Below are 20,952 nucleotides of genomic sequence, written 5' to 3'. Positions count from 1 at the left end.
TGCTTATACTTATTTTTCTGAATTACACTATCACTCCTTCAAGCCAAAAAAAAATGAATTTAATTTCATTCCACTACTTGAAGAAATGAGTGTGATTTTTTTTTATGTGATAAAGTTCACTTGATAAAAGTCCTCCTTTCCTATATTGACTTCTTACACATGCCACTTAAATGTAATAAAAGCAGAGAACATTTTAAAAAAGGACAAAAAATGGGGCATTTTGGAAATTAAATACATTTACAATGTTTTAATAAGAAAACTATGACTAATAATTTCTGGCTACAATTTGTATGTGATACAATTAGCAAGAAGTTTTTTGGGGTTTTTTTTCATATGTAGAGGATGTTTTATATGATATTTATGGAATGGTGAATTAATGTCCCAGGATTCCTTCTATGAGTGTGTTTCAGATGGTTGTTTTGTTGCCTAAAAAATAATCTTAAGAAACCTGAATTATTTTTTAGTTATTTTTTCTAATTTATTTACATATGATCAAAAAGTCTGTATGATAATGTGATTTTAACATATTTTGAAGACTTTTCTAAGATTGAATAGAAACATGAATTCCTGAAAAATATGTTGTAATATTTTTGTTGTCCTTTATTCTATAGTTATTGAGAGATATGTGCCTAAAGCTATCACAATACCATCAGGCATACTTTTCCCATCTTTTCAACTTTCTGGGATTCTTGTGTTTTGGTAAAGTATCTTCTAAAATGCCACATAATTTTGATTATGTTCTATAATCCAATGATTATTAAATAGAAAATTTAGTTTATTAGTCTCTTGGCTTTAAGATCTGTGTTTCTAAATGTTGATGACACACTAAATTTTTATCTTGGTTCATGTCTTTCTTCTGTATTTTAGGCTCATATATCCAATTGCCTTTATAATATTGCAAATTAGAAGTCACATATGTATCTCAGAATAAACATGTTAAAAATATACTTTTGATCTTCTCTACCTAAATCTCAATCAGTTTTAAGTACTATAAATGACAGAATGTAAAAAAAAATAATAATATTTCATTGTCTTATTGAGGTGATTGGGGAGCTGGCAATTAAAAACTCACCTATCTCAGACTTGAAAACTGGCAACTTATGTTATAACATGGCAGCTCTTGATATAAAGTGGGAAAATATTTGATTAAACTTTTAGCAGCTGTACCTTGGTAGAAAGAGTACAACCACTACCTAAAGCTGTAGCACGAGGAAAAATTACAGAAAATATTCAGACTATTACAGTTTATTGGCAGCTTTTTTCCAAGTCCTCCAAGGCATAAATGGGTTCATGCTAGCACTAGCTGGTCTGAAAACAGGAAGGAAGGAAAGATACCTTTAATAAGGATTGTGCTCACTGCCTGTGTTCACCAATATAAGTCACCTGAGAGTCCAGTTAACTTGGAACTTCCGGAGTTGACAAAATCAACTCCTCCTTAATCCCCAAATGAAGCAGCATCAATTTTAAATGGTAGCATCAAAAAGGTAGCTTTAGGGCTTCCCTGGTGGTGCAGTGGTTGAGAGTCCGCCTGCTGATGCAGGGGATGCAGGTTCATGCCCCGGTCCAGGAAGATCCCACATGCCACGGAACGGCTGGGCCCGTGAGCCATGACTGCTGAACCTGCGCATCCGGAGCCTGTGCTCCACAACGGGAGAGGCCACAACAGTGAGAGGCCTGCATATCACAAAAGGAAAGAAAAGAAAAAAAAGGTAGCTTTAGCAGGAGGTAAATTGTAGGCCTAAATTATTTTGACAAAACTTCTTTACTTTGATAGACATGTGTAATCCATGTACCTAAAATGAACAGGTTCACAATAATGTACTTCTACCCATTAAGTTAAAAGAGAAGACATGGCCAAAGGCACAGAAGTCTGAAAATAAAAGAAAATTGTGTTCAAGTTTAAAGTTTACACCTAGGTAAGAATGTTGTTGAAATTACTTACCCATAGAAATGTGAAGAAGCAAACAGATTATTAAACTTCTTAGTATTTAATCTTTCTTTATAAAGGTTTTTGATAAAGAAATTTTCATTTAAGGTCTACATTAGTCTGTTACTATTAAATCATAAGGCAATCTTTAGCCACTTCTCACTCATGTGCACTTTAATTTTGCAAGTAGGAAGCTGGTTAAATTGCTATGGTACTAAGACACCATTAATATTACATACGATGAAATAACACAATTGTAGGTTCTTGTTAAATGAGTATAATATATGAAATAAAAGAACTTTTTAATATTTATAAATAACAAATGAAAACTCTCTTCAGTTTTTAACTTCATGAAATCACATCAAAGAATAAAATACAGAGGAATAAACCTATCTAAGGAGACAAAAGACCAAAAACTTTTGGGCCAAAAGAGACTAAAAGACCAGTACTACCAAAATCTATGAGATGCTGATGAAAGAAACTGAAGATGACACAAACAGGTGGAAAGATATACCATGTTCTTGGATTGGAAGAATCAATATTGTTAAAATGACCATACTACCCAAGGCAATCTACAGATTCAATGGAATCCCTATCATATTGCCAATGGAATTTTTCCACAGAACTAGAACAAATAATTTCAACATTTGTATGGAAACACAAAAGGCACCAGATAGACAAAAAAATCTTGAGAAAGAAGAACAGAGCTGGAGGAATCACTCTCCCTGACTTCAGACTATACTAGAAAGCTACATTAATCAAAACAGTATGGTCTTGGCAGAAAAACAGACATATAGATCAATGGAACAGGAGAGAAATTCCAGAGATGGACCCATACACTTATGGTCAACTAATCTATGACAAAGGAGGCAAGAATATATAGTGGAGAAAAGGTAGTCACTTCCATAAGTGGTGCTGGGAAGACTGGAGAGCTACATGTAAAAGAATGAAATTAGAACACACCATAACACTATACACAAAAATAAACTCAAAATGGATAGAAACCTAAATGTAAGGCCAGATACTATAGAACTCTTAAGAGGAAAACATAGGCAGAACACTCTCTGACATAAATCACAGCAAGATCTTTTTTGATCCACCTCCTAGAGTATTGAAAATAAAAGCAAAAATAAATGAATGGAACCTAATTATACATAAAAGCTTTTGCACAGTAAAAGAAACCATAAACAAGATGAAAAGACAACCTATGGAATGGGAGAAAATATTTGCAGATGTTGTGAACAACAAGAGAATTTTTTCCAAAATATATGAACCACACACAGCTCAATGTCAAACAAACAACCCAAACAAAAAAATGGGAAGATCTAAATAAACACTTCTCCAAAGAAGACACACAGATGGCCAGCAGAAACATGAAAAGGTGCTCAACATCACTAATTATTAAATAAACACAAGTAAAAACTACAGTGAGGTATCACCTCACATAAGTAAGAATGGCCATCATCAAAAAAGACTAAAAATAATAAATTTTGGAGAGTTTGGAGAAAAGGGAACCCTCCCACACAACCCTCCTACACAGAATATAAATTAGTGCAGCCACTACGGAGAATAGTATGGAGGTTTCTTAAAACATGAAAAATAGAGTTAACATCTCATCTAACAATTCCACTCTTGGACATATAACCAGAAAAGGCAAAAACTCCAATTCGAAAAAATACATGCACCCCAATGTCCATAGCAGCCTATTTACAAGAGTTAAGACATGGAAGCAACCCAAATATTCATTGATGAATGGATAAAAAGATATGGTATATATATAGACACATGGGTATCTATATATGTATATACACAATGGAATATTAGTCATAAAAAGAATGAAATAACGTCTTTTGTAGTAACATGGATAGACCTAGAGATTATCATACTAAATAAAGTAAGTCAAAGAAAGACATATATCGTATGACATCCCTTATATGTGGAATCTAAAAGGACGATACAAATAAACTGATTTACAAAACAGAATTAAACTCACAAAAATAGAAAACAAACATGGTTACCAAAGGGGAAAGTTGGGGAAGGATAAGTTAGGACTTTGGGATTAACAGACACACACTATTATACTTAGAATAGATAAACAACAAAAACCTACTGTAAGGCACAAGGAACTATATTCAATATCTTGTAATAACCTATAATGGAAAAGAATCTGTTAAAGAATATATATGTGTATATAACTGAATCACTTTGTTGTACACTTGAAACTAATACAACATCATAAGTCAGCTATACTTCAATTAAAAAAAAGTAAAAATAAATTGTTAAGACCTATGTCAAAGAGCATACTACAAATTTTTTTTTCTAGGAGTTTTATGGTTTCTGGTCTTACATTTAAGTCTTTAATCAATTTTGAGTTTATTTTTGTATATGGTGTAAGAAAGTGATCCAGTTTCACTCTTTTGCATGTGGCTGTCCAGTTTTCCCAAAACCATTTATTGAATAGACTGTCCTTTACCCACTGTATATTATTGGCTCCTTAGTAGCAAATTGGTCATATACAAACATGGGTTTATTTCTGGAATCCGTATTCAGTTCCATTGATATATATGTATCTGTTTTTGCACCAGGACCATACAGTTTTGATTACTATACCTTTTTATTATAGTTCGAAATCAAAAAGAGTAATACCTCTAACTTTGTTTTTCTTTTCACTTTTTTTACCAAGCTGTAGTATTTATTTATTGTAGTATTGCAGTACATATTATAGCACTGCAGTATTTATTTGTTGTATTAGTAATGTATTTCATATCTAGTTAGCAAGTGTAAAACTGTGTGACAGTTTGTCTTCTGTCTTTTTTTCATAATAAATCTTTTTCATTTGTTCATAGTTTTTATTTTTTTATTTTTATTGGTGTATAGTTGATTTACAATGTTGTGTTACTTTCTGCTGTCCAACACAGTTATACATATACATATATCCACTCTTTTTTAGATTTTTTACCAATACAGGTCATTACAGAGTATTGAGTAGAGTTCCCTGTGCTATACAGTATGTCCTTATTAGTTATCCAGTTTATATATAGTATTATGTATATGTCAACCCTAATTTCCCAATTTATCCCTCCCCTGCTTTCACCCCTGGTAACCATTAGATTATTTTCTACATCTGTAACTCTATTTCTGTTTTGTAAATAAGTTTATTTGTACCATATCTGTAACTCCATTTCTGTTTTGTAAATAAGTTCATTTGTACCATTTTTATGGATTCCACATATAAGTGACATCATATGATATTTGTCCTTCTCTGTCTAACTTACTTCACTCAGTATAACAATCTCTAGGTCCACCCATGTTGCTAAAAAAAATAATAAATAAAATTATTTTTTAAGGAACCTCCATACTGTTCTCCATAGGCTGTATCAATTTACATTCCCACTAACAGTGTAGAAGGGTTACCTTTTCTCTACATGCTCTTCAGCATTTATTTTTTGTAGATAATTTGTAGATAATTTGATGTTGGCCAATCTGACCAGTGTGAGGTGATACCTCATTTTGTTTTGATTTGCATTTCTCTAGTAATTAGTTATGTTCAGCTTCCTTTCATGTGCTTATTGTCCCTCTGTATGCCTTCTTTGGAGAAATGTCTATTTAGATTTTCTGCCCATTTTTTGATTGGATTGTTTGTTATTGAGCTGCAGTAATTGTTGTATATTTTGAAGATTAATTCCTTGTCAGTTGCTTCATTTGCAAATATTTTCTCCCATTCTTTGGGTTATCTTTTCATTTTGTTTAAGGATTCTCTTGCTGTGCAAAAGTTTTAAGTTTAATTGGGTCCCATGTGTTTTGTAAAGCTTTCGTTTCTCTGTGGAATCCAAATGAGAGCCTTGTAGGGTAGAGTGTTCTTGGATATAATATTTTTCCCTTTCATCACTTTCAATATATTGTGCCACTCCTTTCTGGCCTGCAGAGTTTCTGCTGAAAAATCAGCTGATAACCTTACAGGGATTCCCTTGTATGTTGCTTGTTGCTCTTCCCTTGTTGTATTGAATTTTTTTTCTATGCCTTTATTTTTTGTGGGTTTGATTAATATGTGTCTCAGTGTGTTCTTCCTTGGGTTCATCTTGCATGGGATTCTCTGGGCTTCCTGGACTTGAGTGAAGGTTTTCTTTCTCATATTAGGGAAGTTTTTGGTTATAAAATCTTCAAATATTTTCTCAGGCCCTTCTTCTTTCTCTTCTTCGGGGACCCCTATAATGTGAATGTAGGTGCGTTTAGTGTTGTCCCAGAAATCTCTGAGACTATCCTCATTTCTTTTCATTCTTTTTTCTGTATTCTGTTCTGTGGCAGTGATTTCCACCACCCTGTCTTCCAGCTCACTTATTTGTTCCTCTGCCTCAGTTATTCTGCTATTGATTCCTTCTAGTGTATTTTTCATTTCAGTTAATGTATCATTCATATCAGTTTGTTTGTTTTTTAAATCTTCTAGCTCCTTGTTAAACATTTCTTGTATCTTCTTGATATGGGCCTCCATCTTTTTTCTGAGATTTTGGATCATCTTTACTATCATTACACTGAATTCTTTTTCAGGTAGATTGACTATCTCCACTTCATTTAGTTGTTCTTTGGGGTTTTTAGCTTGTTCATTCATTTGCAACATATTTCTCTATCATATCATTTTGTCTAACTTTCTGTGTTTGTGGTCTTCTTTCCAAGGGTTGCAGGATTGTAGTTTCTCTTGCTTCTGGTGTCTGCCCCCTGGTGGATGAGGTTGGTCTAGGGCCCTGTGCAGGCTTCCTGGTCGGAGTAACTTGTGATTGCCCTCTGATGTGTGAAGCCAGGCCTTGTCCCTCTGATGTGCAGGGCAATGTAAAGGAGTGTGTTTTGAGATAGTTTTGAACTCAGTAAGACTTTAGGTATCCTGTCTGCTTATGGCTGGGGCTGGGTTCTTTTCTTGCTGGTTGATTGGCCTGAGGTGTTCTAGCTCTGGAGCTGAAAGGTTGTTGTTTGGGGTTGGGTCTTGGTGCCGAAATAGAGACCTCCAGGAGAGCTCATGACTATCAATATTCTCTGGAGCTTCTGTCACCCGTGTCCTTGCCCCTACAGTGAGCTACATCTAACCCCCACCTCCTAAGGAGACCCTCCAAGACCCCTAGTTAGGTCTAGCCCTTGTTCCTATGGAGGTAGTGCTTTGTGCTGGGTACCAAATCATGTGAGGCCTTGTGTGCACCTTCCAAGAGTGGGGTCTCTGTTTCTCTCAGCCCTGTGAAGCTCCTGAACTCAGGTCCCAATGGCCTTCAAAGCTAAATGCTCTGGTGGTTCTTCCTGATACCTGACCCACAGAATATCTTGGATGGCTATTTTTAGCTGGGAACATCCCTGTGTAGTCTCTGTATCTTTAATATTTTTTGGTGTGAGGGCTGTTTTTAGTATGGATGTCTGCCACCTCTTTTCTCAGCGTATGCTGGCCATTATCCTATTGATTGGAGGTGTGACTGATGTTGTGGTGAACTGAGCCTGCACTGGATATTGAGTGGGGTCTCCCCTTTGCTCTCTGGTTGTTACTGCCCTGTCAGGGGCAGGGCTGTCTCCCTAGTTGTTGGAGTAGAGGCTCTCAGATATGTTTCTGAGCTGTGATCCTTGGTGTGAGGTAGGTGGGACTGGAGCATTTGTACTGAGAGAGAAGCCACTGGGTTTTCCTACTCTGGAGCTGTTCACTTGTGAGTGTACTCTGTTGTGTCACTTTTCACCCATTGTGCTGGCTCACAAATTACACTGTTGCTGAAACTGCTTTCAGCCCCACCTTAACAATGGGTATGCCAGTGCTTGGCCCTGGTGTCTCTCAGGCATTGTTTTCATCAGACCACCAGTGCAGATCCACTGAATTCATGTCCCAGGACTGTAATAATCTAGTACCTGGACCTGCTGTGGGAGCAATGGAGGTAGCTCTGATTCTGACCAGGTCCAATCCCCACATGTGAGTGCCCACAAAGTCCACAGCTGCTAAACCTAAACCTGTCTCAGCTGCAAGAGCACTCATCCATTTGAACATTCTGCAGATCCTGAGTTTATGAAGACAGTAAGAGGGGTGTGAGTCTGTGGTTCCTGTAGGAGAGATTTCAGCTTTTTTTCCTTAGTTGCATAGCCCATAGAGCTCAGCAGTTTTTTCAGTCCCTCCTCTGCATGTGTTCCTCCCACCAGTGTCTGTTCCTGAGGCAGCCCCAGAGCACAGACACCCACCCAGGCAGGCGGGGGCAGAGGCATCGAGGGGTATGGCACACTGCCACCAGGACTAGCAGTTCAGAGGAGGCTTTGGCAGGGAAGGCAAGCCAGCCTGCCAGGACCACAGGACCAGAGGACACTGGGGAGAGGGGTGGGTGAGGCTTCTCAGGCGGGCACCCCTCCTAGTGCTCACAGAGGCGGGGTCAGTGCATGGGGAAGAGGGCTGCAATGGTGACCCTGCCCCTTGTGCACCTTTCAACAATGACAACCTGCTTCTATGGAGGCTCGGGCTTCTTCCACAAACTTTCCCGGTTGTGGATCCTCTTACTCCTGTCCTTTCAAGCTGTCTGTTCATAACCAGCAGCTGTCCCCTCCCTGGGTCCACTCTCCAAACCCCACATCCCAGCACACAGCCCCCTTCTACACCAGCAGACACACAACTCAGGCTGGAGCATGCAGGGCTGCAGCAGGAACCATTCATGTAAGTCTTAATTTGTCTTGCCTGCCAGACGGGATGCTGCGCTGTTTTTTGAGTCCCCAAAGCTCCCTCTCTGTCCCAGGTGATCCTCCCACTGGTGACAGGGCTTCACTGAGTGTGGGAACCTCTCCTTTCCTTCAGCTCCCCCCACACAGGGGTGCACGTCCCATCGTGTATCCTCTTTTCTTTTTTTCTTTCTTTCATCCTACCTGGTAGTGTGTGGATTTTTTCTTGTCCTTTTAGGTGTCCAAGTTTCTCTGCTCATGTTCAGCAAGTGCTCTGTGAGTATTTTTCTATTTGTATAATAGATATATTCTTGATGTACTTGTGGGGAGAGTTGGATTCCATGTCCTCCTATTCTACTGTCTTGACTCCACCTTGTTTTTCTTTCTTAACGTTGTTTTGGCTATTCAGAGTCCTTCGTGATTTGATACAAATTTTAGGATTATTTGTTCCAGTTCTATGAAAAATGTCATTGGTATTTTGATAGGAATTACAATTGAATCTGTAGATTGCCTCTGGTAGTACGGGCAGTTTAACCATATTAATTCTTGCAATCGATGAGTATCTTAACATTAATTTGTATTGTCTTTAATTTCTTTAATCACTGTTTTATATTTTTCAGAGTATAGGTCTGTCATTTCCTTGCTTAAAATTATTCCTAGGTGTTTTATTCTTTCTGATGCAATTGTAAATGGGATTGCTTTTTAAAATTTCTCTTTCTGAATGTCTCTTTCACTGTTGATTATTATGTTAGCTGAGGGTTTGGCATATATCACCTTTACTATGTTAAGGTATATTCCTCTATACTCACATTGTTAAGAGTTTTTATCATAAATGGATGTTTAATTGTATCAGCAGCTTTAAAGTCTATTTTGTCTGATATAAGTATTGCTACACCTGCTTTCTTTTCATTTCTATTTTCTTGGAATATCTTTTTGCATCCCTCTATGTGTATATTTTATGGTTTTTTTTTTTTTTTTCGGTATGCGGGACTCTCACTGTTGTGGCCTCTCCCATTGCGGAGCACAGGCTCCAGACGCACAGGCTCAGCAGCCATGGTTCACGGGCCTAGCTGCACCACGGCATGTGGGATCTTCCCGGACTGGGGCATGAACCCGTATCCCCTGCATCGGCAGGCGGACTCTCAACAACTGCACCACCAGGGAAGCCCTGTATCTTTATATCTGAAGTGAATCTTTTGTAGGCAATATAAATAGGGGGCTTCTTATTTTAATTCTTTATGGCTTTTGATTGGAGCATTCAGTCCATTTATATTTAGAGTAATTATTGACAGGTATGTACTTATAGCCATTTTGTCAATTGTTTTCTGGTTAATTTTGTTGTTCTTCTCTTTTTATTTCTTCCTATCTTCCTTTGTGATTTTATAGAGCTTTCTTTAATTTTATGTTTATTTTCCTTTCTCTTTATTTTTTTTTGTATTTGTTGTAGGTTTTTGGTTTGTGACATTGATATATAATAACCTATATATGTAACAGTCTATTTTAGGTTGATAGTCACTTAGGATTGAGCATATTCTAATAGTACTACATATTTACTCCATTCCTCCCATGTTTTATGTTTTTGATCATATTATACATCTTTTTATTTTGTGTATTGCTAAACTTATTATTTTAGATGTATATGATTTTACTACTTCATACTACTTTTAACTTTTATGCTAGCTTTATAGGTGGTTGATCCACTACCTTTATTATATGTTTGCCTTTTCCAGTGATATATTTTTCATAATTTTCTTGTTTCTAGTTATGGTATCTTTTTCATTTAAATAAGTCCTTTTCACATTTCTAGTAAGACTAGTTTAGTGGCAATGGCTCCTTTAGTTTTAGCTTGTCTGGAGAACTCTATATATCCTTCAATTCTGAATAATCACTTTTCCAGGTAGAGTTTTCTTGGTTGTAGTTTTTTTTTTTTCTTTCAACCCTTTAAATATATCATTCTAGTCCTTCTGACCAGTAAAGTTTCAGCTGAGAAATGAACTGAAAGTCTCATGGGGGTTCCCTTGTTCATAAGTAGTTGTTTTTCTCTTCTGCTTTCAAGAGTCTCTATCTGTCTTTTAACTTTTGATGTCTTAATGATAATATGTATTGGTGTGGGTCTCCTTGGGTTCTTCTTGTTTGGAACTCTGTGATTTCTGGACTTGGATGTTTGTTTCTTTTGCCGAGTTAGGAAAGTTTTCAACCATTGTTTCTTTTAATAGGTCTTCTGTCCCTTTTTCTCTCTTCTTCTTCTGCGACCACTATAATATAAATATTAGTATGCTTGATGTTGCCTTACAGGTCCCTTAATCTATCCTCATTTTTTAAAATACTTTTTTCTTTTTAATATTCCAAATGAGTGATTTTTCAGTACCCTGTCTTCCAGATTACTGATCCCTTATTCTGCATGCTGTAATCTGCTATTGTTTCCCTTTATTGTATTTTTCATTTCATGTATTGTATTCTTTAGTTCTGATTGGTTCCTGTTTTATATTTTCTATCTCTTTGTTGAAGTTCTCACTGAGTTCATCCATTTTTCTCCTGAGTTTGGTGACATTTTTATGACTATTTCTTTGAACTATGTATTGGTGAAGTATTTATTTCTATTTTATTTAGTTCTTTTTCTGGGTTTTAGTCTTGTTTTTTCATTTGGAAGGTATTCTTTTTCTCCTCATTTGCCTAACTCTCTGTGTTTGTTTCTATGTATTAGGTATTTTAGCTACTTCTTCCAACCTTGAAGGAGTGGCCTTACGTAGAAGGGGTCTGTGGGGCCCAGTGGTGTAATCTCCCCTGATAACCAGATCCAGGTACTCCAGGGGCACCCCTGTTTTGACTGTATGTACCCTCCTGTTACATGCTGAGACTTCTGCAGCTGTGCTGATGGGCAAGGCTAGCTCCAGACCCAGCTGGCTGAGATGTCATTCTGTGACTGTTGTGGGTGCACTGATGTGCATGGCTGGCCCTTGGTACAACCAGCTATAAGGACCAGTTAAGACTATTCTAGGTGTGCTTGTGTATGTGGCTGGGTCCCCCAGAGCAAAAGCCACTTTGAAGGGGTGCTGGTGCCACCTGGTGTAGTCCACTGGGTGGGGTGAGCTGGGAGCCAGTTTGGAGGGCCCAGCCAGAGCATCAGTGTAGGGTGGGGCAGAGCACACAGTTGTAGCTTGGGTAATTGAGAGTGATAGATATGACACTCTCCAGCACCAGGCCAGCTAGGTGGAAGGAAAGTTAAAAAGAAAAGAAAAAGATAATGACACTGGCCAATCTTTCATCTCTGGAGAAAGCTCCACCAGATCCTTATCCCTCTGGCACCACCCTAATATTAGCCCATGAATCTCCTTCTCATATGATCCAGGTACGTTTCAAGCTGCTGCATCTGTGCTGGAACAATGTTATGTAAAAGTGAGTTTGTGTATGAGGCTTTCAAGAGCAGAGTCTTGGTTTCCTAGACATAAGCCCTGTTGGTTTTCAAAGCCAGATAATGTGGGGTTCATTTTCTTGATAGTGGTCCCCTGGGCTGGGAAGCCTGATTGTTAACTCAGACCCTTTCCTCCTTAGGGGGGACCTCCATGGTTGTGGCATCCCTCCTGTGGGTCGCCACATTAGAGGTATGGTTTCTGACTACATCTCTACTATCTGTTATTGTGGCCTTTTCTTTATATCCTTAGTTATAGACAATCTGTTCTGTTTGTCTTCAAGTCATTCTCAGAGAGAGTTGTTCTAAATGTAGTTGTAGTTTTGGTGTGTCTGTGAGTGGAGGTAAGCTCAGAATCTTCCTATTCTGCCATCTTGATACTGACTCCCATAAACATTTTTGAATAGATTAAATTTGTCTTTTCTGTCCTCTCAGTTTCTCCTGGTCTGATGTCTGCTTTGTCTTCACACCATACAGCAGATCATTTTCCTGTATATAAATTTATGCATTGAGTATTCTTCAGGAAACTCTCAAGCTCTCCCTGTTGTATATAGACAGATAGCTTCACACACTTTTGAGATATTACACTCTCATTGAATGTTGGCTCCTTAATTTACTATTTGATATTTTAACAGTTTTATTGAGATATAACTAATATATCATACAGCTCACCCATTTAATGTACAATTCAGCTTTTTTTAGTATGGTTAAAAGTTCAGCAACCTTAGCAATAATCAAATTTAGAATGTTTTCCTCATCCCTCAAAAAACTCCATGCCCATTAGCAGTTAATATCTATTCCCTACCCCCCACTAACTTTAACTCTAAGCAACTACTAATCAACTTTTGTGTACTGTTTGATTTTGAGGAAGTCATTTTTTAATTTTAATTTTTAAATTTTTAAAAATTTTAAGTTTTTTTAATTGAAGCATAGTTTATTCATAGTGTATTAGTTTCAGGTGTACAGTAATCTGATTTAGTTTTTTTTTGTGTGTGTGTGTGTTTGTGTGTGTGTATGTGTATATATATATATATTCTTTTTCAGATTCTTCTCTATTACAGCTTATTACAAGATATTGAATATAGTTCCTTGTGCTATACCATAGGCCCTTGTTGTTTATTCTATATATAGTAGTGTGTATCTGTTAATCCCAAACTCCTAATTTATCCCTACTATTATTGTGTTACTGTTGATGTCTCCTTTTGTGTCTGCTAATATTTGCCTTATACATTTAGGTGTTCCTATGTAGGCTGCCTATATATTTACAATTGTTATATCTTCTTCTTGGATTGATTCTTTGATCATTAGGAAGTGTCTTTCTTTGTCTCTTGTAACAGTCTTTATTTTAGAGTCAATTTTGTCTTATACAAGTATTGCTACATCAGCTTTCTTTTGATCTCCATTTGCATGGAATACCTTTTTCCATCCCCTCACTTTCAGTCTGTATTTGTCTCTAGATCTGAAGTGGGTCTCTTGTAAACAGCATATATGTGGGTCTTGTTTTTCTATCCATTCAGCCACTCTATATCTTTTGGTTGGGTCATTTAATCCATTTACATTTAAAGTAATTATTGAGGGCTTCCCTGGTGGTGCAGTGGTTAAGAATCCGCCTGCCAATGCAGGGGACACGGGTTCGAGCCCTGGTCCAGGAAGATCCCACATGCTGTGGAGCAACTAAGCCCATGCACCACAACTACTGAGCCTGCACTCTAGAGCCTGCAAGTCACAACTACTGAGCCCATGTGCCACAGCTACTGAAGCTCGCCTGCCAAGAGCCTCTGCTCAGCAACAAGAGAAGCCACTGCAATGAGAAGCCCGTGCACTGTGATGAAGAGTAACCCCCACTCACCGCAACTAGAGAAAGCCCGCGTACAGCAATGAAGACCCAACACAGCCAAAAATAAATAAAATAAAAAAATAAATAAATTTAAAGTAGTTATTGATATGTATATTCTTATTGCCATTTTGTTCATTGCTTTGGATTTGTCTTTGTAGGGTTTTATTTCCCTTCCTTCTTTTGTTTTCTTCTCTTGTGATTTGATGACTATCTTTAGTGTTATGTTTGGATTCCTTTTACTTCTTTGTGAGTATATCTATTATAGATTTTTGGTTTGCAATGATCATAAAATTTTTGTATCGCAGTCTATATATATACATGATTGTTTTAAGTCAATGATCTCTTAATTTCAAATGCATTTAAAAAACATTGCATTTGTACTCTCCTGCCCTCATGACTACTGTTTTTGATATATTTTACATCTAATTGTCTTATGTATCCCTTAACTGCTTATTGTGGGATACAGACAATTTTACTACTTTTGTCTTTTAACCTTCCTACTAGATTTGCATGTGGATGATTTCCTACCTTTACTGAATATTTACTTTTACTGGTGTGCTTTTTCATTTTGTAATTTTCTTGTTTCCAGTAGTGGCCTTTTCTTTTTCACCAACACAAGTTCCTTTAATATTTGTTGTAAATCTGGTTTGGTGATGTTGAATTCTTTTTGCTTTTGCTTGTCTGTAAAGCCTTCGATTTCTCCATCAAATCAATGAATGAGAGCCTTGCTGGGTAGAATTTTCTTGGTTGTAGATTTTTTCCTTTTATCACTTTAAATATGTTGTGCTATTTCCTTCTGGCCTGCAGAGTTTATCCTGAAAAATCAGCTGATAGCCTTATCAGAGTTCCTGTGTATGTTATTTGTTGCTTTTCTCTTGCTGCTTTTAATTTTCTCTGTTTATCATTTTGTCAGTTTGATTACAATGTGTCTTGGTGTGTTCCTCTTTGAGTTAATCCTATATGGGACTCTGCATTTCCTTGACTTGAGTGATGGTATCCTTTCCCTGATTAAGGAAGTTTTCAGTTATTATGTCTTCAAATATTTTCTCAGGGACTTTCTATCTCTCTTCTCCTGGGACCTCTATAATGAGAATATTCATGCACTTAATATTGTCCCGTAGGTCTCTTAAACTGTCCTCATCTTTTTAAATTCTTTTTTCTGTTTAGTGGCTGTGATTTCCACTACTCTATCTTCCAGCTCACTGATTTATTCTTCTGAATCATTTAGTCTACTATTGATTCCTTTTAGTGTGTTTTTCATTTTAGTTATTGTATTTTCATCTGTTTGGTTTTTGTTTATATTTTCTAACTCTTTGTTAAAAACTTCTGACTCTGTGCATTTATTCTTCTCCCGAGTTCTTTGATTATTTTTATTATCATTATTCTGAACTCTTTCTCAGGTAGATTGCCTATCTCCACTTCACTTAATTCTTCTTCTGGGGTTTTATCTTTTTCCATCATCTGAAACATATTCTTCTACCACTGCATTTTGTCTAAGTTGCTATTTGTATTTTTATGTATGTGGTAGATTAGTTATGTTTCTCAACCTTGGAGAAGTGTCTTGCTGTAGGAGACAACCTATGTATCCCAGCAGTATACTTTCATCTTGTCACCCAAACTATATACTCTAGGGGTTCCCCCTTAGAAGGCTGCATGGGTCCTTCTGCTGTGGTGGGCTGACTGTGTGTGCAGTCTGGTAGGCTTGATTGGCCTCTAGCCTGGTTGATTGCTAGATCATGCCTTATGTGAATGCTGCTGGCTCCTGTAGGGCCTGGTCATGTGGTGGCTGGTTTCAGAAGCCTAATTGGTGCTGGGGTTAGTGCTGCCTCACTGGTGGTCAGAATCAAGTCCCAAAGGCTGCTGCCCAGTCACTGGCAATTGGAGGTAGGTCCTTGCATTAGTGATGGACTAATGGCAGGCAGAGCTGGTTCCTGTAGTCTGGCTGCAGAGACCAGGGATCCCCAGAGCTTGTTTCAGATTGTTGGTTGGGTGTGCAGTTCCTGACACAGCTGGGTATGGGGTTTGGTGTGTCCCTAAGGTTTTGTTGGCTTGCTAGTGGCCAGAGCCAGGACCCATCTGGTCCCAGAGTAGGGTCTGGAATGCTGTGGCTGGGCTGAGTCTGCAGGCTTTAGGATCATAGTTTTCTGTGTCTGTTGTCTCCCTGGTGGTGGGTCTGGTGTGTGAGGCTGGTTTAGAGATGAGTGCAGGGCTTCCCTGGTGGCACAGTGGTTGAGAGTCTGCCTGCCGATGCAGGGCACATGGGTTCGTGCCCCGGTCCGGGAAGATCCCACATGCCGCAGGGCAGCTGGGCCTGTGAGCCATGGCTGCTGAGCCTGTGTGTCTGGAGCCTGTGTTCCGCAACAGGAGAGGCCACAACAGTGAGAGGCCCATGTACCACAAATTAAAAAAAAAAAAAGATAAACAAAGATGAGTGCAGATTTCCTGGAGGGAAGGGCAGGTGTCTGCCCACTGGTGAGTGAAACTGGGTCTTGGGCTTCTGGTGAGCAGGACCTTGTATAGGGGCTTGTCTAGAGGTGGTTTTGGGCTCAGAAAGTCTTTAGGCAGCCTACCTGCTAATAGGTAGGGCTGTGTCTCTACCCATTTAGTTGTTTGTTTGAGGCATCCCTGCACTGGCAACTACAGGCTGTTGGGTGGGGCCAGGCCTTAACACTAATGAGCCAAGATGGCAGCAACCAGCAGAGATATTCATGTAATTGAACTTTCCCAAATATGTTTACTACCAGTGCCCATGTCCCCTGGGGGAGCCACAAACCACCCCCCACCACCTCTCCAGGAGATTCTCCAAGACCAGCAGGTAGTTCTGGCCCAGAGTCTTATCAAATTACTGCTCTTGCCCTGGGTCCTGGTGCATGTGAGATTTTGTGTGTGCCCTTTAAGAGTGAAGTCTCTAGTTCTTCCAGTCCTGTGGGGTTTCTGCAATTAAGCCCCACTGGCCTTCAAACCAAATGCTCTGGGTCTCATTCTCCCAGTGCTTGACCTCCCAGACTGGGGAGCCTGATGTGGGCCTCAGAACTCTCACTCCTGTGGGAGAACCTCTGCAATACGATTATTCTCCAGTTTGTGGGTCACCCATCCAGGGGTTATGGTATTTTATTATACCATGATTATGCCTTTCCTACCTGTCTCATTGTGGTTCTTTCTTTATGTCCTTAGTTGTAGAAAATATTTTCTGGTAGGTTCCAGTCTTTTTCATCAATGGTGTTCTGCAGATCATTGTGATTTTGGTGTGCTTGTGAGAGGAGGTGAGCTCAGGATCACTGTACTCCACCATCTTGGTCACTCTCTGCAATATTTTTAAATTTCAGTCTCCTCAGGAAAGGGAAACAAAAGAAAAAATAAACAAATCAGATTGCATCAAACTAAAAAGTTTTTGCATAGTGAAGGACACCTTCAACAAAAAGAAAAAGGCAGTCTACTGAATGGGAGAAAACATTTGCAAATGATATATCTGTTAGGAGGTTCATATCCAAAATATATGAAGAATTTACACAACTCAACATCAAAAAATTAAACAATCTCGTTCAAAAATTGGGCAGAGGGCTTGAATAGACATTTTTTTCCAAAGAAGACATGCTCATAGCTAACAGACACATGCAAAGATGTTCAACATTTCTAATCAGGGAAAAGCAAATCAAAACCACAATGAAATATCACCTCACACCTGTCAGAACTGCTCTTATCAAAAAGACAACAAATAACAAATATTGGTGAGGATGTGGAGAAAAGGAAACCCTTGTGCACTGCTGATAGGAATGTAAATTGGTACAGTCACTATTGAAAACAGTATGAAGTTTCCTCAAAAAATTGAAAATAGAACTATATGATCAAGCAATTCCACCTCTTGGTATTTATCAGAAGAAAATGAAAACATTAATTTTAAAAGATATATACATCCTTATGTTCATAGCAGCATTATTTACAATAGCCAAGATATGGAAGCAACTGAAGTGTCCATTGATAGATGAATGGGTGAAGAAGATATGATTGATATGTATACACACACACATACATACACACACACACACAAATATGAAATGGACTATTACACAGTGATAAAAAAAGAATGAAATCTTACCATTTGCAAGAACATGGATGGACCTAGAGGAAATTAAGCTAAGTGAAATAAGTCAGACAGAGAAAGACAAATGTCATATGATTTCACATTTATGTGGAACCTAAAAAACAAGACAAATGAACAAACATAAGGAAACAAAAACAGAGTCATAGATACAGAGAACAAACTGGTGGTTGTCAGAGGGGTGGGGGTTAGAGGGTTGGGCAAAATATGTGGAGGGGATTAAGAAGCACAAACTTCCAGTTATAAAATAAGTCACAGGGATGTAATGTACAGTATAGAGTATATAGCTGATAATATTGTAATACTTTGTATAGAGACAGACTAGACTTACTGTTGAGATCAATTCATAATGCATAGAAAAGTCAAATCAGTATGTTGTACACCTAAAACTAATATAATATTGTATGTGAACAATAAATTAAAAAATATATAAAAGGATGGAACAAACAAAAAAAATATTTATGGATTCACAGATATAAAGTTTAGGAATGGAGTAATTTCTCAAAAAGAAAGGAATGAAGTTCAGAATGATAATTTGATAAGATTTACTTTGTCTAATTCAGATTAACCTTTTTTGTTTGCTGGTACTCTAGTACTGATTGTTTACTGTGAGAGCCAATTTATCAGTAGCCCCAAGAATGTTTGCATTACTCAGAAGAAAAAATTTTAAAAAGTCATAAGAATACTTGTTTATATTTGACTAATGTCACAAAATAAAATTTGAAAAAAATCCAGAATGTAACTTTCCTGATTGGTGATGAGGTTAAATAAACCACAAGTAGGAGAAATATAATTTATAGACATGAAGAAACTTTTTGGTACTTAAAAAATTATTGCTAATAAAAAATAGGAGTGCTTTTAAAAAGTGATAATGGGGGCTTCCCTGGTGGTGCAGTGGTTGAGAGTCCGCCTGCCAATGTAGCGGACGCGGGTTCGTGCCCCGGTCCAGGAGGATCCTGCATGCCATGGAGCGGTTGGGCCCGTGGGCCATGGCCACTGAGCCTGCACATCTGCAGCCTGTGCTCCACGGCAGGAGAGGCTGCAGCTGTTAGAGGTCCGTGTACTGCAAAAAAAAAAAAAAAAAGTGATAATGATTTGCTAGTATACTTTTTTCCTACCATTTTCAATCCATATAAAGGGCTTTCTATTAAAATCTGCCACTTGAAAGTAATTATTAAGAATACATTTTATTAACTAAGTAAAAAATAATTTCTAAGAATTATCATAATTTAAAGAATTAGTTTTTCTTAAGTACAAGGTATTGGAGCTTAATGTAATATCAGCTACTTTAAAGCGATCTAGAATAAAGCATGCCACAGACGACAATTAGGGATCAGCAGGACTCAAGAGCTTTTATGCCATTTTGGATTTTATGTGTTTACAAAGCTGCAACCTATTGGCATTTAATTCCATATTTACTGTCTCTTGTGTCTCATTGCACAGCAGGACATGGAGTGAGCAATAAACATGTTATTATAAGTATTGTACTGAATGATAATTTAATTAAGTCACAACTTAAAAGAAGTCTTTTTTTGTGTCACCCTTAGGTTTTATATCCTCAACTCATTTATTCATTTTGTCAATTTATCCACACTGAATTACAAAAACATATTAAAATAATTTAATGCATAAAATTTTCAGAATAAAAAATTTATTTTTAATATATTAGCACATAGGAGAGTTATTTGATCTTTGACTTGAAAAATTATATAAATATGTAATTTACTATGCTAACTGACTGGTTTACTTATAATCATAGTGAAGTTACATAAAAAGAATATCAAAGAAATAGTACAAATGTTTCATTTGAATTTCATTCAATATATGTATATTTTAATTATTCTTTGAATTTACATGATCAAATGATTTTATCTAGGGCTTAAGAGGAAATTAATTTTTCATTGACAATCTATCATATAATTTATATATTTGGTAATGAATGGTTGTTTAAGTAGCTCATTTTTCACAAGAGAATATTATTCACCTGAAACTATATGAATGAAGTAAAATTATAAAATTATAATTATGTTAAGTGTACTGTTTCTGTAAGTAGGATTATAAGGGAAGGGAGAAAAGGTGCAGAGAAAATATATAGAATTTTCAAACTTTATACTGTTTAAAATATATAGAAATTTAAAAACCTGGAGACTTTGTTGCAAATTCATGTTAAAAGTAAGAAGAAAATTAACAGAATCATCCATTAGTCACAGAGGAAGTCTGGATGGAACTTCAAATTTTGCTTGATAATAGTAATAATGAAAGGAATGATATGGCAAAGAGGTGGAGCTCACATCTGAAGAATTTACATCAAAATGAGGAAAATAGAGATTAATAATTAACCTGGTCAAGAGGAATTTCAAATTCTGAAAACAGTTAATATATATCCAACCAAGCAAGATCTCAGATTGAAGAAACTTAACTAAGACAAGGAAAAGATACATAGATCACCTGGATCCAGATTAGAGTGATAATCACCTGACATAAGGAATTCCACCTATCTTGGGCAGAAGAAGTAGGGATATAGTCAAAGGTTTTGAATAAGAAACTGAAAGCCTAAGTAACAATATCTTGATAGCTCAAGTTTTAAGGAATCTTGATATATATCTTCTTCCCAATTTTAGAATTGGTTTCAAACACAGGTAGTCCTGTACATATGAGTGAGTGTTTACAGTAAAATATGGATGAAGAATGGAGGAAGACAATTTTGAATGGAAGCAGGGAATTACCATTTATATGTCAAGGCTTTTTACTACAAAATCTGTGATTAACTTTTGGAAATTATAGTTTAGTTAAATTTAAACATATAGACTTGAGTCAGGGAAATGGGGTTTTCAATTAGTTTTGTGTCCTTCAGCAAGCTATCAAACATCACTTGAGTTAATTGACCCGTAAAATGCACTTAATGTGTCCTTAGAGAATCTTTGTAATAATTAAGTCAAATAATATGTTAAAGTACCTATCACAATGCTGATGGCATATTAAATGTTTTAACATGCTGGTTTCCTTTAGCTAATATTACT

This window comes from Delphinapterus leucas, chromosome 18, assembly GCF_059928025.1.
Source record: "Delphinapterus leucas isolate spDelLeu-1000000601 "Yukka" chromosome 18, BTC_Dleu_Yukka2, whole genome shotgun sequence".
Lineage (NCBI taxonomy): Eukaryota > Metazoa > Chordata > Mammalia > Artiodactyla > Monodontidae > Delphinapterus > Delphinapterus leucas.
This window is presented reverse-complemented; position numbering follows the sequence as displayed.